Here is a 27,842-nt window from a genome sequence, read left to right on the forward strand (position 1 = left end):
ACATAAAAAAATCAAAAAAATTCAATTTTTTTAGTTTTTTTACTTTTTTGGTTGTGTCTCTGATTTGGGCTGAGATAGGCATTAACATTGCTCTAATAAAAGATAGAAAATTAAATTTTCTTTAAAATGCTGGTCTTATTAAATGTTTTCATTGAAAATTAACCGAAGTACAGAGTTGGGTAATCGAATCGTTAATTACATTACATGTAATTACAGGGTAATTGCATTGTAATCGAATTATTTTCCCATTACAATGGAAATGTAATTCGAAATGCAATTACAGTTAAATTACCTTGTAATTTTATTGTAATTACATTATGAAATTGCAAAAGTAATTGCATTGTAATTAAATATTTTGGAATTTGAAAGTAATTATATTGTAATTGAAACTCTGAAATTAATTTCTAAATTAAATTAAACATTTTATTTTATTTAAACGAAACAAAATCATTCAATAAATTAATTAAAAATATTAGCTGTGTTCTATTATTCCCGTGATCCAGATCAGATCATTGTATTTGTTAGCTTTACAATAACAAAGCAAGATCCTGCTTTTTTTTGTAAGGGAAATGAAAACAATATAATTTGATCTGGATCACGAGAATAATAAAACACATTTATTATCATATTACACGAAATGTTACAATAAAATTACTGGTAATTTATTATTGCTTTAACCAAAACAAACTTTTCAAGGTTTGTGTCCGATAACTTATTTCACCGTGGTGCATTTATTATGCCCGCAAATGAAAAAGCCTTTTAATGGGAGCGACGATTGAAGTATTGTGTTGTACTCGAGGAACAATGGCAAATGTAGGTTAGAGTCCCCGCTACCTTTGGGCATCAAAAATTTTGTATTCTTTTTTTTTTTTCAAAATTCCGAGATATAGCCGTTGGAAGTTGGGGGCGCGAAAAAGCTTCTGGGGGCTGAACGCTTTGACCTAGAGAGATGGGGGTGGTGCCATATGAAAGGTTATATTCTCAGCTACCCAATAGTGGTATAATCCGTTTTTTAATTTTTTTCAAAATTCCGAGAAAATTGCTTTTGAAAGTTGTGGTAAAATTTTTTTTCGAAATATCCCCGAACCTTTGAACGCTCCGCGAAGTTAAACCGCTTGAGAGCAATTTTCGGGAGAGATGCCAAATGATAGCTTGTGTCATGGGCCTACGCTTTGCACATTGTCAGATTTTTTAAAAATCATCTTTCATGTTGAACCGCCACATCATGCTTATTTTTTTCAGAATCGGGCTTATTTTTTTTCACTTTTAAGTTCTTCCGGTTTGAGAACGCGTGGACCTACAGGGATGGGAATTGTACCCAAATGTAGGATGCCCGCTACCTTTGGGCATCAAAAAATTTTTTCATTTTATTAAAAATTCCGAGATATAGCCGTATGTGGCAAGTTGCATGTGGCAAGTTTCATGTGGCAAGTTGCATGTGGCAAGTTGCATGTGGCAAGTTGCATGTGGCAAGTTGCATGTGGCAAGTTGCATGTGGCAAGTTGCATGTGGCAAGTTGCATGTGGCAAGTTGCATGTGGCAAGTTGCATGTGGCAAGTTGAATGTGGCAAGTTGCATGTGGCAAGTTTCTTGTGTTGCATGTGGCAAAGCCATTGTTCGTGGTGTACAACACAATACTTCAATCGTCGTCGCTCCCATTGGGCATAATAAATGCGCCGCGGTAAAATAAGTTATCGGACACAATTTTTGTAAAGTTTGTTTTGCTTAAAGCAATAATAAATTACCAGTAATTTTATTGTAACTTTTCGTGTAATATGATAACAGCTGTGTTTTATTATTCTCGTGATCCAGATCAAATCATATTGTTTTCAATTCCCTTACAAAAAAAGCAGGATCTTGCTTTGTTATTGTAAAGCTAACAAATAAAATGATCTGATCTGGATCACGGGAATAATAAAACACAGCTAATATTAATTAATTAATTGAATGATTTTGTTTCGTTTGAATAAAATAAAATGTTTAATTTAATTTAGAAATTAATTTCAGAGTTTTAATTACAATATAATTACTTTCAAATTCCAAAATATTTAATTACAATGCAATTACTTTTGCAATTTCATAATGTAATTACAATAAAATTACAAGGTAATTTAACTGTAATTGCATTTCGAATTACATTTCCATTGTAATGGAAAAGTCATTTGTTTACAATGCAATTACCCTGTAATTACATGTAATGTAATTAACGATTCGATTACCCAACTCTGTATGGGAGGGGGTGTCTATCTTCCCCCGTTTAGGCGGGAGGGGTAATTTTCTAAAAAAAAGACTTAAAATCAATAAATTTTATTAAAAAACAACGGCAACACTTACAGTTATGAACAATATCTTTTTCGAAAGTTTATTTCAATCAATTTTTTCAAAATAAATGAGTGAGTCTGGTAAACAAAGTAGTTTTTCTATTTTTCAATTTTCTAGGAAAACAAGAAGGCATCATAGGAACATAATTATTTTCAGTGTTCGATAAGAAATCAATTTAGGCTGTTTACTGTATCGAAAAACTTCGTATTGAAATTCACAGTCTTTACTAAAATAGTAATCAACATGTTTTTTTTAAACTTTGTTTCTAAAATTTTGACTTTGAAATCGTTTATTTCGAAACATTCGGTTTAAATAAATTAATTTTAAAATTTTAATTAAGTGTATAATTTAAGTTTTCGAAAGAAGTATTGTTCATAACTGTAAGTGTTGCCGTTGTTTTTTAATAGTTTTTTTTTTATTTTAAATATTTTTTTTTAAGAAAATTTTCTACAAAATGTGATACTGCACATCTCAAAATTTTGCTTTGTTTACGAGATATATTGAAAAAACCAATAAGGGGGCTTTTGCACCCCTATCATCAGTTTCCACCCTCTCATTTAATAGCACTCCGCGGTTTTATCTTCTTTTATAACCCATTGAACGATTCCTGCAATAAAAACCCTTGAACGTCTTAGTTCCTTATTACCCTGTTTTTTCGACATAATCAATATCCTAGTATTCACAAAACTATCTTTTCTGTAATTATTTTTTTTATATTATTTTATTCTTTTTTTTAAGAAATGCTAGTTTTTGGCTACGTTGTTGTATTAATAAACTATATTATTTATCAACTTCTTTAAAAAGTTAGAGTTCCTTAGAGTGTATATGAATAGTATACATTTATGTAAAACTCATATTTTTTAATTTTATTTATTAATAAAGCTAATAATAATAACAAATAAATCAAAATATTACGTTTTTTTATTCTGAAAAATATATTGTCCTCCTTTTTTTCCAACCAAATATGGGAACCTTAATGCGCACTGTCGACCAAACCAAGCCTCAGAAGAAGACGTCTTCACTCCTCGTCCTCAACGACGACTGACCACTGATTACAAGACAATGATCTTCTTATATAGGTAGTAGCAGGCATGGAAAAGCCAATACAATTGTATCGAATTCGATACAAATGAGTTTGCTCGAGTACAAAAATACAATTTGTCTGAATTCGATACAAATTTTTAATCTGTGTCTTAAAAATTCTTTTGCATTCTAAGATTTCAAAAAAAGAGGAATAGCCCAGGGAAATTAGTAATTTAAATCGCATTTTTTGCGGGACAAAATTTTTTTCATGGAATGTGTTCGGGTGGTTGTCCTTATCATAAAAGTCAATTTGTTGGGATAATTGGAGGTTGGGAACAGCCGCCATCTTGGAAAAGAGATTGGTATCGTTTTTATTGAATAGCTCCATTGTTATTCATTTTAACAAAAAATGACAAAGGTAAGACTTATTAACAATAAAATTATCTAAGAAATGATATACAAAACAATTCCGTGAGTTGATTAAATAAAATTTTATAGTTGGTCAAAGTGCGGGTTTGTATCGCAAGGTTGGGACAAAATGACATTTTTTCATACATATATCTGACGAACTTTTGATTTGTTTGGATAATTCTTCAAGAATGAATTGTAGTACTTATAATTACCTATAAAATGAGCTCACAATCGTTATTGTCACCATCGTATTGTAGAAGTAATCTAACTCCGAAACTCTCCATGTACTAGTCAAAAGTAAGAAAAAAGCTGTTTTTTTGCTAGTAGGCCGAGAAAATTTTGGGAGTAGAGGTATAACTAAAATATAAGTACGCAGTTTTGCAGCCATACGCGTGTTAATGTAGATTTCAAAGGTCTGACAACTCAAATTTTGTGCTTTATACGGTTTTTGGGGGTTAAATAACGTAAGTTTTCCAGTTAATGTGAATGGGCTAAATTTATACTATTTGAAATTATAAATATACAAGCTGATGCTCTATTATTTTTCCTAAATCTGATTCAATTAAGATTCCCTACAGTTTAAGTCCAGAAATCGTGATCTGATGGTTTTAGTTTTAGAGTTATACCCAAAACAAATTTGGATAGAATGGATTTTGAAAATCACCTCTGAATTTCAGACCAAAATAAGAAAATATGGCATTAAAAAAAACTCAATTTAAAACGAGAAAACTTTATATCCTTTTTTAACTACGCCTACTTTCTTGAACAAATAAATTCAATCCCAAATGCCGAAAATTTTTTTTTTCAAAAATCCGTATAAATTTTCCGATATTCCCATCTAATCTCATCCCATGGATAAAATGGTTTTTGAATTTCAAATTTATTTTAGAAATAATATTTTGAGTGGATATAATGGGTTTTGATGCGAATAAAATTGTTTGGATATAATGGGTTTTGAAACAAAAACTCAAGTGGATAAAATGGGTTTTGAAATTAACCTCTAACTTTGTGGTCTGATTTCTATGCCAAAAAATGTAATTAGATACTGAAACCTGGGCGCAACGTATGTATTTGAATAATAGAAACAAAACCTCGTTTCTTTCCCTTTCAAACTTTCACTTGAATTAATTTGTGTGAAGCTTCCCTTTGAAACTAGATTCGTATACATTATCAATGTATATATTCCCCCAAAAAGCTCGAACGTTGTTTATTCTGAACTTTCTATGGCAATAGATTTATATAATGGTTTAACCACTTAGAATTTATAAGATGTCAAAGTTCAAAAATTCAATTTTTTTTGTCATTTGCCCAACTTCGGCATCAATTTAAAGTATATGTTTTCAAAACAACATGCTATTTAAAAAATATATTCTAAAACTATATCTATTTTCCAATTGATCGAGGTATTTTTTATGAAAATCACTTCAAAATTGGCTTAGAAAAAAAAATTTTTCGATTTCAACCCAGATACAGAAATTCGAACTTTTAGGTATAGAACAAAAATGTTGTTTCGGCACGTAGTAGGATAAGTTGGGCGCCAGGATTTGATGAAACGTTTTTGTAGAGGAGCTCAATACAAACATTTTTTTTCTTTGAGAGGGGGGTCTATCTCCCCCCGTTTAGGTGGAAGGGGCATTTTTCTAAAAAAACATTATCAAAATAAAAAAAAATTATTAAAAAACAACGGCAACATTTACAGTAATAAATGATACCATTCCCAAAAGGCAAAATTGTGCATTTGATTCTAATTTTTAAATCAATATAATATTACAAATAGTTTTTGAAATAATCGATTTCAAAGTTAAAAATAGGGGAAAAAAAATTTTTTAAAACTCATTTTATACTATTTTTGTCCAGACTGTGAATTTTAGTAAATAAATTTCTTAGACAGAAAACTCCCTCAATTGATTGCTTATCGAACCGTGAAAACTATATGTTTCTATGTCTTCTAGTTTTTGAGAAAATTGAAAAATAAAACAAATAAAAACAAAAAATATTTTGAAAAAAGAAAAATCTGATAAAATAATTTTTCAATTTTCCCAAAAACTAGAAGACATAGAAACATATAGTTTTCACGGTTCGATAAGGAATCAATTGTAAAATCGAAAATGGGTAAAAAATTGTCGAAGCTAGAATTTTTTCAATGGGTGAAGGTCCAAAAAACCGTTTTTTGCCCGTAACTCCAGATTTTGGGGGTGTTAGGGGATTTTCAAATACCGTTTCGTATTCAGTGCGACTAGCTCTACAAAACCTGATAGGTCTCCGCCCGCGTATATTTTGAGTGTTACACCGTGTTATTACTGCGGACTTACAGCAAATAAGCTGTATTAAGAACTCAAAAAATCGAATTCTCGATTTGGTCTTTTCTTCTGACGCTATTAGTTCTCTTGTCCTAGAGTCTAGTTCAGGAATCACTAATATAGATCATTACCATCCCCCTTTGGAAATTTTCCTTGACTTAAGCAATCATGTTATTGAAAATAGTAATGCGTTCGATTGCTCGTATACTCCTGACTTCAGAAAAGCTAATTTTCAGTTGCTATGTGAAGATTTAAATATTTCTGGTATTAATACTATATCAACGTATACTAATATTGATGAAGCAGTTATCAGTTTTTATAGCATCCTTAACAACTACATTAATAACACTATCCCTCTCAAAATTTCTAAACAAAGTAATTTCAACCATGCATGGTACACTAAAGAACTGCGAACACTTAGGAAAAGAAGAAACAGAGCATGGAAAACCTATTTAAAATCTCTTTCTTTAACTGATCACAACAATTATATTGCAATTTTCGAAGATTTTAAGATTCTCTCTAATACTCTATATACCAATTATATAAACGAAATGGCTTCTTCTTTGAAAGGAGATCCTAAATCGTTTTGGAAATTTGTGAACACGAAGAAAAACTCTGATGGCTATCCTGCTAATTTTATCCATGAAAACTTGTAGTTGCAAACACCATTTGACATTTGCAATGCCTTCGCTAATAACTTTCGCAACTCTTTTGTTGATGCATCTTTTGATGTTGATGAAGATTATTTTAAATGTCTACATACCTATGCCCAAACAAGTTGTAACAATATTCCTGTGCAGCATGACACAGTTTTAGATCTTCTTTCATCGCTAAAAGATGATTATTCATCTGGTCCAGATGCCATTCCCCCAATTCTTTTAAAAAAGTGTAGGAAGGAACACATTAGTTCAGCCCCTTCTCTTTTTGTTCGAGCTGTCCATCAAATCAGGGAAATTTCCGTGTCTATGGAAGAAATCATTTCTTACTCCAATTTTTAAAAAAGGTGATAAGACAATAATTACCAACTATAGACCTATTTCCAAACTATCTTGCATTCCGAAGGTCTTTGAACAAGTTGTTTGTGAGAGTATCGCTTTTTTCAGTAAAAATCTTATATGTGAGCAGCAGCACGGGTTTGTAAGAAAAAGATCAACTGTAACAAACCTGCTCACCTTTCTTCATAAATGTTCAAATGCATTAGAGCAGGGAAGGGAAGTAGACTGCGTATACACAGACTTTTCAAAGGCATTTGATCAGCTTAGTCATAAAGTCATCATTTTTAAACTCAAAGCTTTTGGGTTTCCGCCATTTTTCATAGCGTGGGTAGAATCATACCTTATTAATAGGTCCTATCAGGTAAAATTTAGAAACTGTCTTTCAGATTCTTTCATTGCTCACTCAGGTGTTCCTCAAGGAAGCCACCTGGGCCCTTTTTTATTCATTCTCGCTATAAATGATGTAACGTCATGCATGCGTTCGAGTGAAATTTTAATATTTGCTGACGACATGAAGATATTCAAAATAATTAAATCTAACGATGATCACGTTCTTTTACAGAACGATATTAATAGTTTAAGTGTTTGGTGTGAAAAAAAATGGTCTAACACTTAACCCAGTTAAATGCCAGACAATTACTTTTTCTAGGAAACGATTTCCGAGTGTTTTTGATTATTGCATTTTGCAACAGCAACTTTGTCGAGTTGACCGTTTCAGGGACTTGGGTGTTCACTTTAGCTCAAATTTAGAATTCACTGAACACATCAATTACATTATAAATAAAGCTAACTCTATGCTCGGTTTTATTAAACGTTGGGCAAAGGAATTTAATGACCCCTATGTTACACTTTCCTTATATAATTGTTACGACCCCATCTTGAATATGCTTCGCAAGTTTGGACTCCATTTTATGAAATTCACAAAAGCCGTATTGAATCAATTCAACATAATTTCATAAGATTTGCTCTAAAGGGACTTCCTTGGTCTGATCCTTATAACCTGCCTCCATATGAACAAAGGATCCAACTTCTTCAGATTCAAACTCTATATCAAAGACGAGTTAATAATGACCTAATATTTCTCCATCAACTTCTTAATGGATACATTGATGCTCCAACCTTGTTAGCCTGTATCGGGATTAATTATCGCGGAGGGTCTCACCACCTTCGAAGATTTGAACTTTTACACGTTGACTTTCATAGAACAAACTATGGCATACATGAACCTCTTAATCGTATGTGTAAACTTTTTAACTTAAACACATCTTATATCAACTTTAATATAAGTAAGGTGGGATTGAAAACAAGTTTTCGGACCAGTGCACCACTATCGTAATTGTTTTTCAATGTCTGTATTAATTTTATAATGTAATATATGTTAATTGTTAGTTTTGTATCGTAGTACAGGGTGGCTGATGAATATCGCTACATTAAAAAATTCAAATAACTTTTTTTTCAGTGTATGGAATTTATTTTTCTTTTATTCATGTTAAAGCGCATTCAATTTTATTAAATATAGCTTAATAAGTTTTAAAAATAATTAATTTTAAATGCCTTCTCTGGTCGTTAATGCATGTGAGGTGCCTTAAAAAAAAGTTGTTTTTTGAAGATTTGAGACAGGAATAAACACAAATATTTCTCGAATGGATTGTTTTCTTTCATTCAAATTTGTTGTTCCTGTTTTCAATAAACTCAAAAGAAAAAGTCGGATGCAGTTAGTGCAAGCGATTTGGGGTTTCAAGGGAATGGTAAAATCATGCATATGAGCTTATCGGAAAATTTTCGTAGGAATTCTGCGAAAACATTATCCATTTTCTATTATGCATTTTTGTTAAATCTAAAAACCAATCTGTAAAATAAAAAAAAAAATTAAGCAGATTCACTAAGTAGAAAAAAAGTTATTAAAGTTTTTTTTTGGTAGCGGCTTTCATCAGCCACCCTGTATATATTTTTGTGCATGTGTTATTTACTAACCACTAACACATGCACTTATGATGAGCCTCTGATTGTAGATTGCAGCTTGCTCTAAGCTCACTACATCGGAAATTTCTGAAGTGAATAAAATACTTAAGTCATTTTTTTTTTTTGAAAAGTGGATATAATGGGTTTTGATTCTGATCCACACAACTAACCTTAAAATTTCATGTTATTCAAAGAAAACATGTTGGAAATGTTTTGACAGTATATCTTATTATAGAGTTGTGGTAATTAACGGATATTTAAGTGTGTAAAATTAATTTAAGGTTCAAAACTGAGCCATTATCTTAAAAGCAAAATTGCACTTTTATTTTTGTGTCCCCACGGTTTTTGCATTTTTTTCAATTTTTTTTTTTTTATAGATACTTGTAGTCTTCTGTGAATACGTACTTTTTCCCATAGGTATTTATTTTATACCGAAATTAAATAAAAATTACTCTTTTACGCAGAAAATAATGACATGTTCATTATATGGAAAATTTAAAAATTTGCAAATAAAAAATTATATTAAATTTTATATTAATTTCTAGTGTGAAAAATATATTTCAATACAGTGCTACCCATTTCAGTACAATACAAATTAAATTTTCAGTACAATTAAAAAATGTCATTTTCCATCCCTGGGTAGTAGATCCGGATCTGGTTCTCACAACAGACAATCTTCTTGTGTTGGCTCTCTCCTACGGAGATCGACTCTCTTGGTCGTGTTGGGCTTGGTAGAGGCCAGACGCCAGAGGTTACCACAGAAATTATTCCTTAGCTAAATAAGTAGGTAATTGAAACATTTTTATGAAAATCGTTTATTATGTTTTATTGGTTTGCTTATATTTGTAAATATATATATTTTATTTTCTACCACAGGATATGTGATACAATTTGTGTCTTTTAGTGGTTTTTAGTGGTTTCAGGTTTTCCGGCTCTTGTTATTTGAAACATTATGAATTCAACTGCAGCAAAAACGTGTAATATGTAAAAATAGCTTGAATTATCTGAAAAAAAGAAAAAAAAATACATAAATGATTTGTTATTTTAAAAGCGGTTCTTTTTTTTCCAATTTCAAATCCCAATAGGGCGCAAAAGTTGCGAATGGGTTTAAGAAATTATCAAAATCTTCATCAAAGGCTTGAAAAAATTTTAAAATGGTATTTTTACAAAAAGAAAACTAATATAATAGCTTTAAAGAACTATAATAATATTTAATATTAATTTCAAAAATTTTTTTTTGTCAAAAACTAAAAAAATGTGTTTTTTGAGTTGTGACACTTTTTACTACATGTGCTTTTTACTACATGTCTAAACATTAGGTAAAAAAAAATTGTTTTTAAATTAGGAAAGCACTTCTGTACGCACATGCACTGAACCAAATCCTTATGTAAATACAACGAAAAAATTTTTTCAGCCATCGAAAATTCAATTGATTTTCAGTTGGTGGGAAATTTAATTGGCTCAACGAAATAGCTTTCATTCGTTAATGAAGCGCTTCACCTAACGAAAACTGTTAAATTTTAATGAAACTTTTTCATAAAAATATTTGATCAATTTTTATGAATTTTTACATCACCTTACTAAATTTTTTCATCAATTTTTAATCAAACTCTACGGTCCGCAAAATTCGATATTTTTCGTGAGCAAACGTTTATTTTTTAACCAGCATATACGAAATGTTAACTACTTCAAGCCGTTATTCGAAATTTGACAGGTCAAACTGTCTCTAGCAGGCACGTAGCCAGTGGGGGGGGGGGGGGCATGGGGACCTGAAGCCCCCCCCCCCCCCCCGAAATGATTTCCAAAATATACAAATTTTAATAATGTTCTTCGTCCTTTTTTATAAAAAGGACTAAAAAGCAATGTCGTTTAGAATTTCTTTTAATAAGTGTGGTTTTTACTACGACTGGGTTAAATTTTACAAAAAACACAGTCGGGGCTAAGCAATTTACATTTTAAATACAACAAAAACTTAGCCCCTTGGCCTTAGTTAAGCCGAGGGGCTAAACTGGCCTTTAATTAGCCTCTCGGTTGAGGAATCTTGTATTTAACAAGTAAATTGCTTAGCCCGCCTGCGTTTTTTAACCAATTCAGCCCAGTCGTAATGAAAAATACACCTTATGTCTAAAACATATAAGTAGGTACTACTACTATTACCTTTTATTACTACACTAAGTAGCCGTGGGCTCGTGCCAAATTTCAATTTTTAGAAACATAGTTAGTACCTATTTGGTTGAAAACTAAAATTGATGTCAGCTGGAGCTGCTGTAGGGGTTTTGGGAGAGAACAAATTTCAAAGTAGATAGAAATAAGAAAATCAACAAAACTCGTATCATTTTGGTAGACCAAAGATTTATTTGACCTGAATTGTTTTTACCATTTTATTTAAGAATTTTTTGTTCGTATTTATTTTCAACTTTATGAGCCTATGAAATTTAGTCATGGTAATGATTTGTATAAAGGTATCCTATTTTAGAAATATTTGTGAAAAAACATATATTTTAATCCTGTTTTTTTTTCTGAAAATTTTGCTTTACCATTAGGTATACTAAGACTTTACTTTGAATGTCAAAAAAATGGTTTTCTGAAAATTATATACTATAGCTGAAAAAATAGTGTTCGGTAGATTCTAAATTTTCCAAATTTTTAAAGAGTGTCAAAAAAGAGCAAGAAATTTGGTTCACCTAATATAGGCCGTTTTAAAATTAATATAAATAAAATGATTAGTCGCGTAAAATTAAGCATACAATTTGTAAAATCTCGGAGTCCAGGGAAAGTCGATGAATCTGTTAAACTAGTATAGAGCTGCTCTCTTCACCGCTCTCGATTACAACAATTTTTAAAGACAGTTTATTGAAAAATATGTCATTCGGTATGAAATCGTTCAATCGGAATTGCCGTCTCATTTTAGATTTTGCTCAAACTTTGTAGGGATGTTCTCTAGGACTGTAAGGAAGCAAATCCATGATGATTTAATTTTAAGTTGAGTGGTTTCCCCGCGACCCCATTCGAACTTTTAGTAAACGTCATTTTCATGTTTCTATAGTTTTGCGACTATTAAAGATATCTTTTTGTTTGAAACGGCATTTTAAAGCTTGAAATTATAAATTTTTGAATTAATATTAAAAAATTATGTACTAATTTTCCCTGAATTTGAAATTTTGAAAAACTGGTAATTTTGCTTATTTTTCATGGCTTTTGACTCATTGACTGGCTCCAGAACCTTGGCTATTATAGATATGTAGGAGGCTTATACTTACCAAATATTAAATATAGATATTTTTCAACAAAATAAATCTTAAACCAACTCGATAGCTGTGTTCCTTATGCAGCAATTTCAAAAATTGTTTATGATTCAGGGTAATACGTAATTTTTTAATATTTATTCAAAAATAACTATTCTCAACCTTTAAAATGCCGTTTCAAACAAACAGATATCTTTAATAGACGCAAAACTATAGTAATATGAAAATTACTGTTACCAAAATTTCTGGTTTTTGAATGTTTTTTATGAATCCATCTTGCCACAATATGCACTTAAAGTATGCGTTTTCAAGTGCATTTTACGTACAGAAGACAGTATTTATACCGTTTTGAACTTAACCTTTTCGTATTGTGGAAGAAAATTCAATCATATGGTATCGTTTTTCTTTTTCTGGAATCATCCTTATTTAAGAAAGTACAGTGTTAGTGCACTTTATTTTGGACTTAGATGACTAGACTCTGCAAGTATTTCACATCTAATACATCCAAGATGGAAATTATTTTATGCTATCAACAGATCCACATAATGGCTGTGGGTTCTTATCTTAGTCCTTCATGTCTCATTTGTATTTTGCATTGAAACAAGAAAACAGCATGTCGATGATGAATCTCATGGAACTAAAACCAAGACAATCGAATTTCCTGAAAATGAGTTCTGCATGAAAAAACACTATTCATAATTTGAAATTAAGAATCGTCATAGCAACTTTCTGGGAAGGTTTATGAACAAAAAAATCATGTTGGTTATCAGCTGTTTTTATTACATTTAGCATGTAGTATGTAGCCAGTCTTTAAATTATAACAAAATTGTTCACAAGAAGTGCTCAGGTAAAATGGCATACTGTGCCATTTTATACTTACTTTCACATTTTCATTTTCTCTATAGTGCAAATGGTTGCTGAATATAAACGATCTACAGAGAGGTAGTCCTAGGCTCAGAACACATTATTAAAAGCCCATGAATCCGTCCAAAATTTGGAAAAAATTATTCAAAACTTTCGAAGTTCCAAAAACTACACTAAATAGATGACACAGGGATAGGATGTTGTGGAATTTGCCTTTTTTTCTTGCTTAATCCTAAGACATTATAGATTAAAAACAAACACGTTTCACATCCCCCTCGTGCCAGATATATGTATTTTATTTTGCCTTTTCTTTCGTTATTGCCTTTTTCTGCCTTTTCCTATGTCTTTATCTTTTAAGCGTCTTTAAAGTAATGCCTACACACAAAACACTCAAATATACAAACAAAAAGCTAATTTACTCAATATATTACTTACTCAATATAATATCTATTTTTAGGATTCACTAATTATCCCACTCAAACAAAATTCGAGTGAAAAGATCTACCTATGCAACTTGTTTGTCTGCTATTGCTACCATTTATTGCCTTCTACGTTCTATTGCGCGGCCGGCAACCGACACGTTCAAAAGCTAACTATTCAAGCTTACTTACGCCTACTACGCAGCTGAAGCGAAACGAAAAATTTTGAAGTCTCCAAAGTCAACAGCGAACATATTAAAGAAAAAATAGGTACCACAAATAAAAAAATTCAAGAAAAAATTTCAGAAAATAAGTTTTAAAGCAAAAACAAAACAAATTTAGTTTCGTTCAAAATTTCGTGAAAATTTCGTATGGAAAATTTTGTAGGTATGGAAAATTTTGTAGGTATGGAAAATTTCGTTTCGCTTCAGCTGCGTACTAGGATTTACTCAATTTACAATATTCATGTATGCATATCGTCGCCCTAGTACTTAAGTGCCGTATACGCCATTTTTACATTTTTGGGAAATCGCCTTTAAATGTTCGGAAGATTATTGCGAAAGAACTAACCGCTGGCATTTTTTGATTTTTAGTTAATACATAGTTAAAATTTATCTTTTATACATACATGTTATTGGACATCTGAAATTCGTTTAGTATTCAAAATACTTAAACTTTTGTCAAAAATGAGTTTGCGCCGTATAGGTACGCCATGAAAATCAGAAGTTTCTTTTGTTTATACACGTATGTACGTCAAAAAAAAAACATCGTCGCATTAAGACGATGAAAAAAGCACATGCAATTTGGTGTAAACAGCACTCCAATACTAGGGTGACGATATGCATATGGAGGGGGCATAGTCTCAAAAGATTTTGTTGAGAAGTACAAATCAATTCTTTTGGCAAATAAGGGACTCGAGAGAGTTGAACAAATAAATTAAAAATTTTCATAAATTGCAATAAAAATTTTGACGTAAATGTTTAAATTTGGTGTTTACGTCAAACAATACGTGAATATCTCAGCAACGAAAAAAGATAGAAAAAAGGATAACTGATTTGAAAAAAGCACATGCAATTTGGTGTAAACAGCACTCCAATACTAGGGTGACGATATGCATATGGAAGGGGCATAGTCTCAAAAGATTTTGTTGAGAAGTACAAATCAATTCTTTTGGCAAATAAGGGACTCGAGAGAGTTGAACAAATAAATTGCGTAACAAATCAAGAGCTCTCGGCAAATGTTGATGTGGATGATATCGAGGCTCCACTCGTTTCTACAGATGTAGAGAATTCTTTTAGCTCCTTTAAAGTAGGTACTCTTAAGGGACAATCACAGGCGCTTGTTACCTGAATTTTTTTTAAAAATCATGATTGTTCAAATTACTTTAATTAATTTTTATATTTCATTTTTTCTCTCAATAAATGCCCTTTTATGCCTTTTTGGGAGTTTTATTTTGCCTTTTTTTAAGTTTTTAGGTCCACAAGATCCTATCCCTGGCAGATGGGCAACCAACATGAAGAGGGATTTGAATGACTCGTAAAAACATCTGATGGGATTTAGCACTTTTTTTTCTAAAGACAATAAAAAGAGAGCCCTGACTATACTTTGCTTGTAAACTCACGCATTTTTGGACAGAGTGCCATTTTACCCGGGTAAATTTGATCAATAAAATTTGAAGTCGTTTTGAAAATTAAATACTTTAAATACTTTTTGGAATTTTTTTAACTCGCAAAGCAAATAAATTTGAGATTAATTGATTAAATTTTGAAACCTAGCATGTAATTATGTTATTAATAATTAATTGGAAATAAAAGTTGGTTTAATTCACTAAAAGTATTGTAACGTTTTATTCCGGGTTCACAATTAAACTTAATTCGTTCATTTAATTTTCACAGTGGAGTAACTAAAGCTCAAGAAATGGCAACATAAGGGAACCCGGCCAAACAGCTCTGATTTTGATGCTATTTTTTTCAAACGTCGCACATAGGGGTATTTGATAATTTTACGCGGACAAAATTATTTTTCCGGTTTATCTTCATCAACAAGGTAAAAGCTTGTATATAGTACTGGAACAGGGTCGGACTGGCCATATAACTGACTTGGCGATTGCCAACCGGGCCCTCAGCTATCCCATAGTTACAAAATAAAAATACATAAAGAACATGTAAAAAACAAGCACAAATACAGATTTCAAACAAAAGAAAATGGGCCCGTTTAACAAATGCAGGCCCTTACTTTAATTGTTTTAAAGTTATATTTATAATTATATAAGAAGTGAAAAGGTTTGGAGCCCCAGGGGGTACAATTGTGCATACCCTTGTACCGGAGCAGTGTTCCGGGGCCCCCACGTGCATATGGCAGGGCCCCACGCTAGATCGTTGATTGGAAGAAACAGAATGTAAGAAATAAACAACGACACAAACAGATACCTATGACGTGCACTCCGTTTCCTTATTTTCACCTAAGATATCTATTTTAAAGACTTGAATCAACAGAAATAGAAAAGATACAAATTATAGGGGTTTTCGCGTACCGTACTTGTCCTCGGGTCTTGCTTGTACCTAACATTAATGGACCCCCGTAAAAATTAAATGGGTTTTGTAAATTCCAAATACAAATTAAAATTATTTAAATTCCAAAATCACAGGGGATATTTTGAGAGCTTTACCACACAAGGGCCTCAAAATAAATAAAAGGGTATGGGGTATCCTTTTGGATATCTGCAACATTTTTTCTTTCATCAAATATATTTATAAGGAAAATGAGTGAATGTTTCCAGTTTAAAAAAAAACTCCGAATTTCTGAATGACTGCAATCAATCCATATTCAGAACTTTTGGAAATCAAAAAAAGCTTTTAAAATAAGGAAAGAACAAGTCTCATAAACCTTTTTTTCGTAGATTAATACAGGATTATTTTAATTAATTATTTTGTCTATAAGTCTAAAACTCTTAGTAATAGGCTCGAATCTAGCAAAACTCGATTTTACCAACAAAAAAAAATAATATGTAGTAATAAAGCATAGGTACATCTAACTTCTAAACTTGGAATTGGATAAGAAACAGTTCAGCTGTAACTAAGTCGATTTTAAAATCATAGCGTTTTTTTAGATTTGAAAGTGCGATGTATATTTTATTTTTTGTTAAAATAGAGCTTTAGCTAATTTCGGGTCTATTACTAAGGGCTATTGCCTGTTAGCAGTTGGAAGTTCAAAAATTTGAAAAAGTTATTCCGGTTTTTAATAAAATTTTCAACGCTTTGTGAAGAATTTTCAAATTAAAAAAAAATAAATTCCATACATTTTCTTAAAAGGAAAAATAAAGACAACAAAGACCCCCAACTAAAGTTTTGCCCCGGGGCCACAGCAGCTCAACCTACTACGCCTCTTGGAACTCTGTTCCCATGCTCTCTTTATTTAATTTTAAGAAGTAATTATTAAAATAAGAAAAGTCAACAATATTCCATAAAAACTTTTTTCTACATCGACTTCAAAAAAAACTTACTTAAGCACAGTCGCTAAATTACAAAAAAAAATTGATTTTATCTTTTTGCTGAAAACTTTGAAATCCAGACCGCTGCTGTTAGTTACCTGAAGTGATAATCAATTTTAAAACTATAAGAAAATGCTAAGCAAGTTCAACGGCGTATACAAGGGGGGGGGGTTACGGGGTCATGACCCCCCCCAAGAACTCAGAACTTAAAAAAGAGTTTGTTATGTGATACTGAAATCTCTTGAGTAAGATTATTTTCAAAATGTTGAAGTTTTAGAACATGAACGAAAATTAAAAGTAAAAAAAATTTTTGGTATTCAAACAAACTATTTTACCATATTATTTTGGGGATGTGGTCATATTTTTAGCGAACGCTATGCTGGATTAGGATTATTTTGATTCGTTCGATAATATTAGTTGAGCTATGCTGTAGAGTTTTGTATGGAAACAAAATCCGGATAAGTATTATATTCAAAGCTTTTTAAAAGAAATTGAATCTGGTAGGTACACAAAAATAATATCTTAAGGGCAAGACACTGCTTACCAGCAAATAAAAGAAGCAGCCATATCTTCTATTTTTTTTATATGATGAAGTGAATAAAATATGTTTTAAATAGGGAAGCTTTCTGTGGCCTTGCTGTGTGGAGGTCAATTCTGTTGATAAAATTCGTCATCGGCAAAATGTTAAAGAAGGATGTCATTTCTCAAATCATTTTAGTTTTTTGCAATGTTCCAGTTCAATACATTCGTCTGATAAAATTTGGTTAATTTTGTTTGCTTACAGAATATAACAGTATTTTGTACATACTAAATTTGCTAGATCTGTTGCATTTTTTGAAACAACTATGGATTTGTTAATCATCAATGGCCAGCCAATTATAGAAGCAATGTAAGCAACCTTATCTAAGGCAATTTAAATATTATTATTAAATATCACTTAGGGCTAATTTTTTGAATAGTTAGATAAACCTAAGTTAGAGCTTATTCCTAGGAATAAAAGTTTTTTTTTATAGTGACATTTATTCTTCTGATAGTCTATCTGACGATTGAAAAAGCAGGGCTTAATCTAATAAATACAACTGAATGTTTTTTATATTGTAAACCGCTGATTAATACCTGAAAACGGACGAATTCCAAAATATCGCCAAAATTATTCTTTTTGTCTTTACTATTTTAGTATTTTAAATTCCCATACAATTTTAAAACAAAATTTAAAAAAAAATATATTTTCAAATGCAATTTTTTTACAAAACTTTGCGATGCGTTTGCCTGAGGTTAGGAAGACTTTTAATTCAAAAGTTAAAAACTGTTATTAAGTAAAAACGATTTTTATTTTAACTTTCTGGGCTAGCGGAAAACAATGAACAGTTGTTTTAAGGCAAATTATTCAATCGAAGTACTCGTATAGTACATTTTATTTTTAGGAGAGGATAGCCTCAATTGGTCAAAATTAAAGCCTAGTACGCTGCTGATAAGAAACGAAAAATCCCATACAAAAATGAAACAACGAAATGGTAACCCGAAAATTTCGTTCAACTTTTCGTTCTGTAGTACGCTGTTCGGCACAACGAAATTGAAAGTCTAAACTTCTTTTTCGCACACAAACAATTGCCGGGGACATTCATTGTGTGTGGAAAAATGACATTTTGAGTTTTTTTGTTTGTTTTTGTTGTTCATTTTGTCATTGCATGTCTTTCTGCGATGCGTGTTTGCTTTTTTTTCATTTATGTTTTGCAATTTTTGAGTATTTTTCGGTCCAGTTTTCGCAAGCATTTCGTTGTCCTCGTAGAGACCGACGAAAAATTTCGTTTCACATCAGCAGCGTTCTAGGCTTTAAGGCTTAACGCTAAACTTAAACGAATCTCGTTACGTTTTTGTTTGGTTACTTTTAGAACTACATTCGGAACTTTTCGATTCGAAATGCAAGACGCACAAATTTTAATGTTTAATAATTCAAAAAGCCCATTTTCAGGTTTATGCCTGCTATCAAAACTTTTGAAAAAAAAAAAAAAAAATTGGCATGACCCCCCCCAAGAAGCAAACCTGTATACGCCCCTGAGCAAGTTATCTACTTTTAGTAGGATGTTGATTTTTTACGTTTGGATCAGTTTAAAATGTCGTGTTTTGTTCCCCTAAATTGACTCAATACCCCTGTGTGCGTCGGTATATACATTTATACTTTAAAGTCTATAGATTAAAAATTGCCGCTGTTGCCGTTTTGATTTTTTAAATTAAATTGAAGATATTTTTGCAAAAATTTTGTTAAAATTTCATAAATCTACTAAAGCCAAAAGATTGTCTAGACATTTAAGGAAAACAACTATATGGGAGTGAAGGACAATCTTCCATCGTTCACAAATTGACTTCAAACACAAAAAAACATATTTGAACACGACGGCAACGCCAACTGTTTTGAAATATACATATATATTAGGGCGTTCGTTATTTAAGTTTTTTTTGAGAATAAAGTTCCTAAGTGGAAAAACTATTTCTAAATAATAAAAAAAAATCCCCTAATTTTTCAGGTTTTTTTTTTCTCATTTGAAAAAGGTATGTGTTGACTTTTGAGGCCATTTAGATATAGACTTAAATCAAATTTTTTTAATGAGGTTCTTGTCTACATTAAACAACGTTTTCAAAAAGACTTAAATCAAATTTTTTTAATGAGGTTCTTGTCTACATTAAACAACGTTTTCAAAAAGGTATAAAACATTTTTTTAGGACCAGGGGCGTAGCCAGGAGATGCATTCTTTTTGTGGGTTGTATTTTATTTTTCATGCTATTTCACATGCTTTTTTTAATAAAATATGTTTGATTTAATAAACCTAAGAAAACTGGATTGGACGACATTAATCCGATTGATTTAAAAATAATTCAACACTGGACACTTAGGCTATCTCTCAACCCGGGGAAATCAAAAACATTATGTAAATATAAACATTGCTCAGTTTCCTGCGGTCAAACTAGGAGAATTTATCATCGAATACGTCCGCAATGCGAAAAATTTAAGATTATTTTTTAATGGAAACCTTACTTGAACAGATCACATAGCAACAACAGTTGGTAAAGTCTATAGCGGCCTTCCATTACTCAGGAGTTTTTAAAGATTTATACCAACTGTTCAAAAATGGTACTTATTAAAATAACGTCGATTCAACTATTTTTCGGAATGATTTTGCGTTGAAGACGAAAATTTTAAAATCAAAGTAGAACATCGTTAGTTTAAAGTGGTTTGCCTTTGTAAAACATTTTTAAATCGAAGTGGTTTCAACTTTGAAAAAAGCACCAATTTATTTAAAAAAAAAAAGAAAAAATGGCAGCCGCTGGGGAGCGAACCTACAACTCTTGGGTTACTAGGCGAATGCTTTACCACTGTGTTATGCCACTGTTGGAAATTAGTGTGATAAAATGCAACAAAAGCTGAAGTCCGACAAAAATAAAATAAATTTCTTAAGTTGTTTCAATTTTAATTTAAATATATTTCATGTTAGTTTTTTCAACATTTAATCAACGTTGAACATATTACATTTTACGTTGCGGTTTTCCCTCAGTATACTCGTACCAATCCTCAAATACTATTGCGAAGTGTTCTGCAATATTGATTCTTATACTAAATTCAAACTGAACGTTATATATAACAATTTAGCTCGATATGTTTTCAATAAAAAAAGATACGACCATACATCTGCTTATTCCATACAAATAACTGCTCTTAAATTGGAAGACCTAATAAAATTCAGATCACTTATTCTTCTCCATGGTAAAATACAACCACGTCAGCCTGACTATTTGTACAACAGACTAAATTTTCCCAATTCTCAAAGAACGACTGTATTAATACAACCGCGATCTAACTGCCTACAATCCGAGTGCACTTTTTTTGTTCATGTCACCCTTTAATGGAACTCTTTGGCCATACAACTAAATGAGGATCACAAACGCAAACAAATTCTAATCATAACTTTTCAATCACTTGACAAGAGATTCAAAAAAACAATAAGAACTTTTGCTCCACGTAAGGTGATTATCAAAGTGACGATCACCTATTTGTTATGGATTGTGGCTTGTGATTGACAGCTATTTATGTGTCACTTTCACATTTTATTTTTATTGCAATCCTCAACGGCGAACTTCATTTTAGTTCGTTGAGTAAAATATGGTTTCTTGTGAAGAAAAAATATACCTAAAATATTTAATATTTATTAAGAAATAAAAAAAATAAAATGCACGACTGGGTCGCACGAACTTGCTCTTAGAGTTAAAGTTGCTTAAATTTTTAAGACTTTTTATATAGAAATTTGGAAAAAAAATAAAATTCGTTTAAAAAAAAATAAAATAAAATCTGAAATTGAATTGCCTGCCAAAACAAGTATGCAGTTTTGATTGATATATTAACATGCATTTTTAGAAAAAAAATTTTCAAAATCGTTAGAGCCGTTTTTTAAAAAACTCATTTTTTATAAATATTTTTTTGGAAAAAAAGTTTTAAAATAAAATTGGTATGCCATTTTGTAGAAATCACTAATCAACATCTAAAAACAAAATTTCAAAAAAATTCAATGTCCCGTTTTCGAAAATTTGATTTTTCAAAAAAAAATTTTCAAAATTTTTTTAAAAATCCAAAAATTATTTTTTTGAAAATTTTATTTTTGGTTTATATTTAAATTGTATAAATGCTTCTTCACAAAAAGTTTCGTTGAAATCGAATATGCAGTTTCGGAGATAATCGGATTTGAAAAAAAACGGTTCTAGGGCAGGTACCGTTAATAATGATTTTCAAAAAAAAATTTTTCCATAAAACGATAGACCTTAGCTTAAAACTAACATTTGAATTTTTTAAACAAAATCGTTGGAGCCGTTTTCAAGATATTTCAATTTTACTAAAATCGGTATATGACAAGTACCTTTATTTTTGGTCCAAAAAAATTAATTCCAAAAACCCCTCTGGAGAGTCGCCAAATAACTCTACATACCAAGTTTGGCATCAATCGGCCCATCCGTTTAGGCTGTAGCTTCGTTTACAGACAGACAGACTGACAGACTGACAGACAGACAGACAGACAGACGGACTTCCGGGACCCACTTTTTTGGCATTGTCTACCATCGTAATGTCATGGAAAAATGTTATCTCAACTTTTTTTTTTTGTACGAATGCATAACTTGATATATAGTACCTATATCGCAAGTAAAAAAAGGGCACCGGTAGGGATCGAACCTTTGTCTTCCCCGGATGAGTCGAATACTCATCGAAATCTCTGCACTTGTAGGGTTTTGGTGATCACTTTACTCAGAGAAAAGAATAGATGATGGTCAAAAGTGACAATCAAAATGGTGACAATCTACTATCACCTTAGCCGATTCCACCCCTGATTGTGTAACTAAATGTAAAATCAATATTTAAAATTTCTTGATTCTAGATGTAATGGTATACTTTGGTTCATGTTCCTTGTTTTGTGGACGCCACATATGTTTTTTACCGTCCGGTACTATTCGACTGAACTTGGATTTATCGCTCCACTTCAAAACTAGCGAAAAGTGCCTTAGAGCATAGAGGTCAGTACAGTAAATGTTTTAAAGTGGCCTGCTCAATCACCCGATCTAAACCCGATAGAAAATGTATGGAATGACGTTGAGGAACGCATTGAAAAACAAAAACCGAACATTTTAACTGATTTGTGGCCAGAGATACAGAATGCTTGTTATTCAATACCTAAACAACGCGTGAGGCCTTAATCGAGAGCTTGCCAAGAAGACCCAATTCTGTTTTAAAGTATAAAGGATTTGCAACAAATTATTTAAAAAAATATAGTTTTTGTAACGCTAAGGGCCAAATGGTCAGATAAACCTCAGTTAGATCTTATTGCTAAGAATATAAAGTGAAAAAAAAAAAAAAAAATATTTTTTTTTTATATTGACATTTGTTCTTCTGATAAACTAGCTGATGATAGCAAAATCAGGACTAAGTATCATAAATAAGCAATTTTATTGGAATGTGCTAAATTCATGTCCAGACAAAAATGAATGTTTTTAGTATTTTTTAATTTTTTTCTTTCAGATAATAAAATTATAAGATTTTTTTTTTTTGGGAAAATAAAGTAATGTTATGAACAGAAAAATGTAAATATAGAAATAGAAACAAGTTTTCTACATAAATATAATTTAATTTTTTCTTCTATTAATGTGCTTATTTCTTGCCCAACACTGTACAAACGTTTATAAGTTTGTACACTAGATTTCATAAACCCTGTACTTTTTGTTAAGTTTATTTTTGTATTTTAATTTTTGTTTGTATTTTCTAAAATTGTATTATTTTAAGCCAATCTTAAATTATATTATACTAATCTTAATGTGAAGTTATGAATTCTCAAACAAATATCAAAACTATAAATAGGTACTTAGTATAAAAAAGAGCGATTGTACAAAATTAAGTGCTGCAACCTGCAATGCTTTGGAAATAAAATGCACGGCTGAGGTCGCACGTACTTGCTCTTATGGTAAAAGTAGATCTTATCTTAAAGCTTTTTATAAGAAAATGAGGCAAAATTATAATTCAATTTAGTTAAACCATTTCCCATGTGTAAGAAAGTACATAAAATCTGTTTTTATAACTAATAAAACACCGTTTTTAAATGTTTTGATCACAAAATGAAGTATGGCATCTGATTTCTTGTATGAAAAGGAATTTTGAGAAAAAAAAATTTGAAAATCGTTACAGCCGTTTTTTTCAAATAATTTTTTATATATAAAAATTTTCTAGCATTAAAAAAAAAGTTGGTATGCCATTTTGAATAAATAATTAATTTACGCTTAAAAACAAAATTTCGAACCATTTCAAAAATCCGTTTTCAATAAATTGATTTTTCAAAAAAAAATTTTGAAATATTTTTTAAAAATCCAAAAATTTGTTTTTTTGAAAATTTTCTAACATTTTAATATATTACAGTTAACTAAACGCTTTTGTATAAAAATTTTCGTTGAAATCAGGTTAGTCTTGTAAGAGATATTTTAAAACCAAAAAAACGGTTCTATGGCAGGTACCGTTAGTAACCTTCCAAAAAATAATTTTTTTTTGGTCAAAAGTTGGGTCTTGTTTGTAAAATTAAATAAAAATTTTTTATCAAAATCGTTAGAGCCGTTTTCGAGTTATTTGGTATAACTTGAAAAATTTGTATGGGAGGTACACTTTCCAAATGAGATATAACAAAAACACCAACTTTCAGAATTCTATAAAAATCATCTGTACCAAATTTGAAGAAAATCCGTCCACGCGTTTAGGCTGTGGAAATGTGTACAGATGGACGCACAGACGCACGGACGGAATTCTCCATCATCGTAATGTTGGTTTTGATTAAAACCTCAAATTTATTTTTCGACACGAAACCAATACTTGCCCTATTGAGCAAGTAAAAAGACTATAAGAAGCATTTTATCGTCGTAGTTTGCCAAACGATGTACATATATATGTACAGCTGCGGTCAAAAAAATAGCAGTGCATCGAAAAATATTTTAAGTAAAACATAAAACATAAAAAGAGTTTCGATGTTGGATTTATTTTTTAGTACAACTATTTTAGATACATTCTAGACTAATTTTTAGTATGAATGAAATTTAATTTATTGCTAATAGCTAAGCAATAATCCAAAAACAAAATAAACCTAAAAATTAAGCGGTCAAAATAATAACAGTGATTTTCTTTTTCTAGTAAATTTTATCACAACAAAAACATTACTGTTAAAAAAAGAGCCAAGTTCTCCTATGTTGAAGTTATGCTGGCACAAAAAGTACTGAAATGTAAAAGTGTACCAAGTTCTAAAGCTTGGCTTTAAATTTGTATAAATAAAATGTTGATTGTTCTCTTGACAATTTTTCTTAATATTACCGATTTTTAAAGCTAATTGAAAAATTGCCAAGCAAACAATAAACATTTTATTTATACAAATTTAAAGCCAAGCTTTAGAACTTGTTTATTTTAGTTTTAATCTTATATAATAGACCAAGTCCGTAGTAGGACAAGTTTCTCCAAATTCTTATACTGCACCCTGGAATATTCTCTGGACTGATGAGAGCAAATTGATTCTGCATGGTGGCAAAGGGTCTCGGTAGTACTACCAAACACGAAATATAAACCTAGGTATAGCAGAAAAACTATTAAACACGGAGGATCCAGTACAATGGTTTAGGGGAACTTGTCCTACTACGGACTTGGTCTATTATATAAGATTAAAACTAAAATAAACCAGCAGTAGTACCTGGATATCTTGTAAAACAGTATGCTGCTATACGTCGACTTCAAAATACCGCTTAAATGGGTCTTCCAACAAGATAATAACCCAAAATACTTCAGGAGAGCAGCCAAACAATGGTTTCAAAACATTAAGATTTAGCTTATGGAGTGGACTGCTTAGTCTTTGGATCTCGATCTTTTCTAGAATCATTGCGAGGATATAAAAGAAGAAGCTTATAAAGCAAAACCCAAACATAACGGCAGTTATGGACCGTTGTTGAGCAGGTTTGGTGAGCTAAAACACCTCACAGATCTGAGCGACTTGTCGGCCCCATAAAAGGTTTTTGCCAAGCTTTAATTAAAAATAAAGGTCAAGGGAGCAAATGCTAGCTTTTGCCAAGTAAAATACCGTTTATTTGAACTTTTTGTGCCTTTGTTTTATTAAAATTTACTAGAAAAAGAAAATCACTGCTATTATTTTGACCGCTTAATTTTTAGGTTTATTTTGTTTTTGGATTATTGCTTAGCTATTAGCAAAAAATTAAATTTCATTCATACTTAAAATAAATCTAGAATGTATCTAAAATAGTTTTACTAAAAAATAAATCCAACATCGAAACTCTTTTTATAATTCCCAAACTTTCTACATTGTTACCAATTAAATTTCTGTTCGATTACCTACGACTTAAATAATATTTTGTTTTTCCACGTTATTGATCTTTTTATTCGAAGTTATTAATCATTTTGCTATAAAAAAAAGTCACACACGGGAAAAGGTAAATTTTGACTTTATTTTTAAAAAAGTTCAAATAAAGTTGTTTCTATCACAATACTTTACTTTGATATGATAACAATTTAAATTATAAGTTACCTTTTTTTCGGTCTCGCGTGACAGAGTCATAAGTTTTCCAGCCATCATATAGTAGTCTTTTTGAGTTACTAACGATGCGAAGATCGTTGCCTTTCTAAAATTCAAAGGTTGCTTATACCAATCCGTGAAGTAAAGATTTTGCCAAAATATGTGCATCTATTAAAAGAAAAAGTTTAGTATAAAAATTTTTAAAATATAAGACTCTTTTAGATCTGCGTTTGTTTCATAAGAAGTGGTAGTCAACTACACATCCTGCGTTAATTGTAGTACATGATCTAATAATCATTTACTTTGTTGCAAAAACATAATTCTGATTTGGAAACACAAAAAAGAAAAATTCCGTAGGGAAGTTTTCCCTCCTCTACGAGATTGATAAATTGGCTTAGGTAAAAAACTTGCTCGCAGTAAGTATACGCGTATTTTACTAATTGTAATACCTAATATTGATTGGCCTTGGCAAGACTAATAAAATTTTAACAAAAAAACTAAATCTGTTAATTTAAGGGCTTGGAATGTGTGGGCATTTCCACATGAGGGTCACCCACTTTAAATTGTAATAACAAAATTGTGTAAGAGTTTGGTGGCCAACAATGGACAGATTGAGAGTTTTGTGAAGAATTGGGCTTTTAAGCAATCTGTCTTTGTCTTTTTCTTTTCTATCATAACTGTTTATTAAAGAAGTACAAGAAAAAACCAACCAATCTGATCAAATCAATTCTGAGGAAAACAAAAGCATACATGCATAATACAAGCCACTTTTCCTCAAAATTGAAATGTCAAAATTTGTTTTTTCTGTTTTTTTTTTTTTTCTTCGACACTGACGTTTGGGTTAAAAGCCCAATTGTCGAAAATATCTATTGGTTTCTCAACCTGAACGGCCGGTACCGATTAAACGTTATATATTTCCAGGCGGACGTTGGCAATGTCAATCTATTGATTTACGAGGTCCATTACCAAATCATGATTTCGTATTTGTCTTAATAGATTATTATTCTTTATGTAAGGAAACGAAGTTCATCACAAAAATATCATCACGGCCATTCCATTTGCATTTTTAGGACATTTTCACGTTGAAGAAGCAAACTCCTAGAATATCATTATATCAACTTTATCATGAGCCCTTAAGACCTACCAAGTTTCAAGAAAAAAGATTGCTTCTTCAACGAGATTAATTGGAAACAAGGTCAATATGTCTTTTCCGTTACTTTGGAATGGCCGATCAACAGAAATACAAATAATTAAAATGTTGGAAGAAATATTTTGTAAATTTTTGTGTCACAAATCAATAAAGGTTGATAACGGCCGCCAATTCGTCAGCTGAGTACTCATTACATTACCACCTTATTGGCCTCAGGCAAATGGCGAAGTGGAGAATTTTAATCGATTGATCTTGAAGCATTTTTTAATAGCAAATATAAGAAATGATGATTATAAACAAGCTATTTAAAAATTTAGCCTCATGTAAATCATGTCCCAAAAGTTAACGTCGAAACGAAAACGGTAGATAGGGTAGGTGGTAACAGTTATCAGAAAAATAATAAAAAAAAATCGCAGCCATATATTTTGTGAGTTATGGGCATTTCATAACGTCACCACCGAAAAATCACCCTCTGAAGTGTGAACACCAAAAAAATCGGTTGTAGCAATCACAACGAAATTGACCAGACAACCAATGTTGTCAATTTGATCAAGAATTAATTGTTTATTTGATCACCA

General features: G+C 31.0%; 1 long non-coding RNA gene across 1 annotated transcript; it reads right to left on the minus strand.

Annotated features, from left to right (window-relative positions):
- Positions 1 to 9,770: 9,770 nt before the first annotated feature.
- LOC129906402 (uncharacterized) lies at positions 9,771 to 27,459 on the minus strand. The gene is made up of 3 exons (XR_008770782.1): positions 26,564 to 27,459; positions 26,127 to 26,282; positions 9,771 to 10,017 (listed from the first exon to the last, which is right to left on the minus strand). It is a non-coding gene; the product is annotated as an uncharacterized LOC129906402 (long non-coding RNA).
- Positions 27,460 to 27,842: the final 383 nt, after the last annotated feature.

Source organism: Episyrphus balteatus, chromosome 1 (genome assembly GCF_945859705.1).
Source record: "Episyrphus balteatus chromosome 1, idEpiBalt1.1, whole genome shotgun sequence".
Classification (NCBI taxonomy): Eukaryota; Metazoa; Arthropoda; class Insecta; order Diptera; family Syrphidae; genus Episyrphus; species Episyrphus balteatus.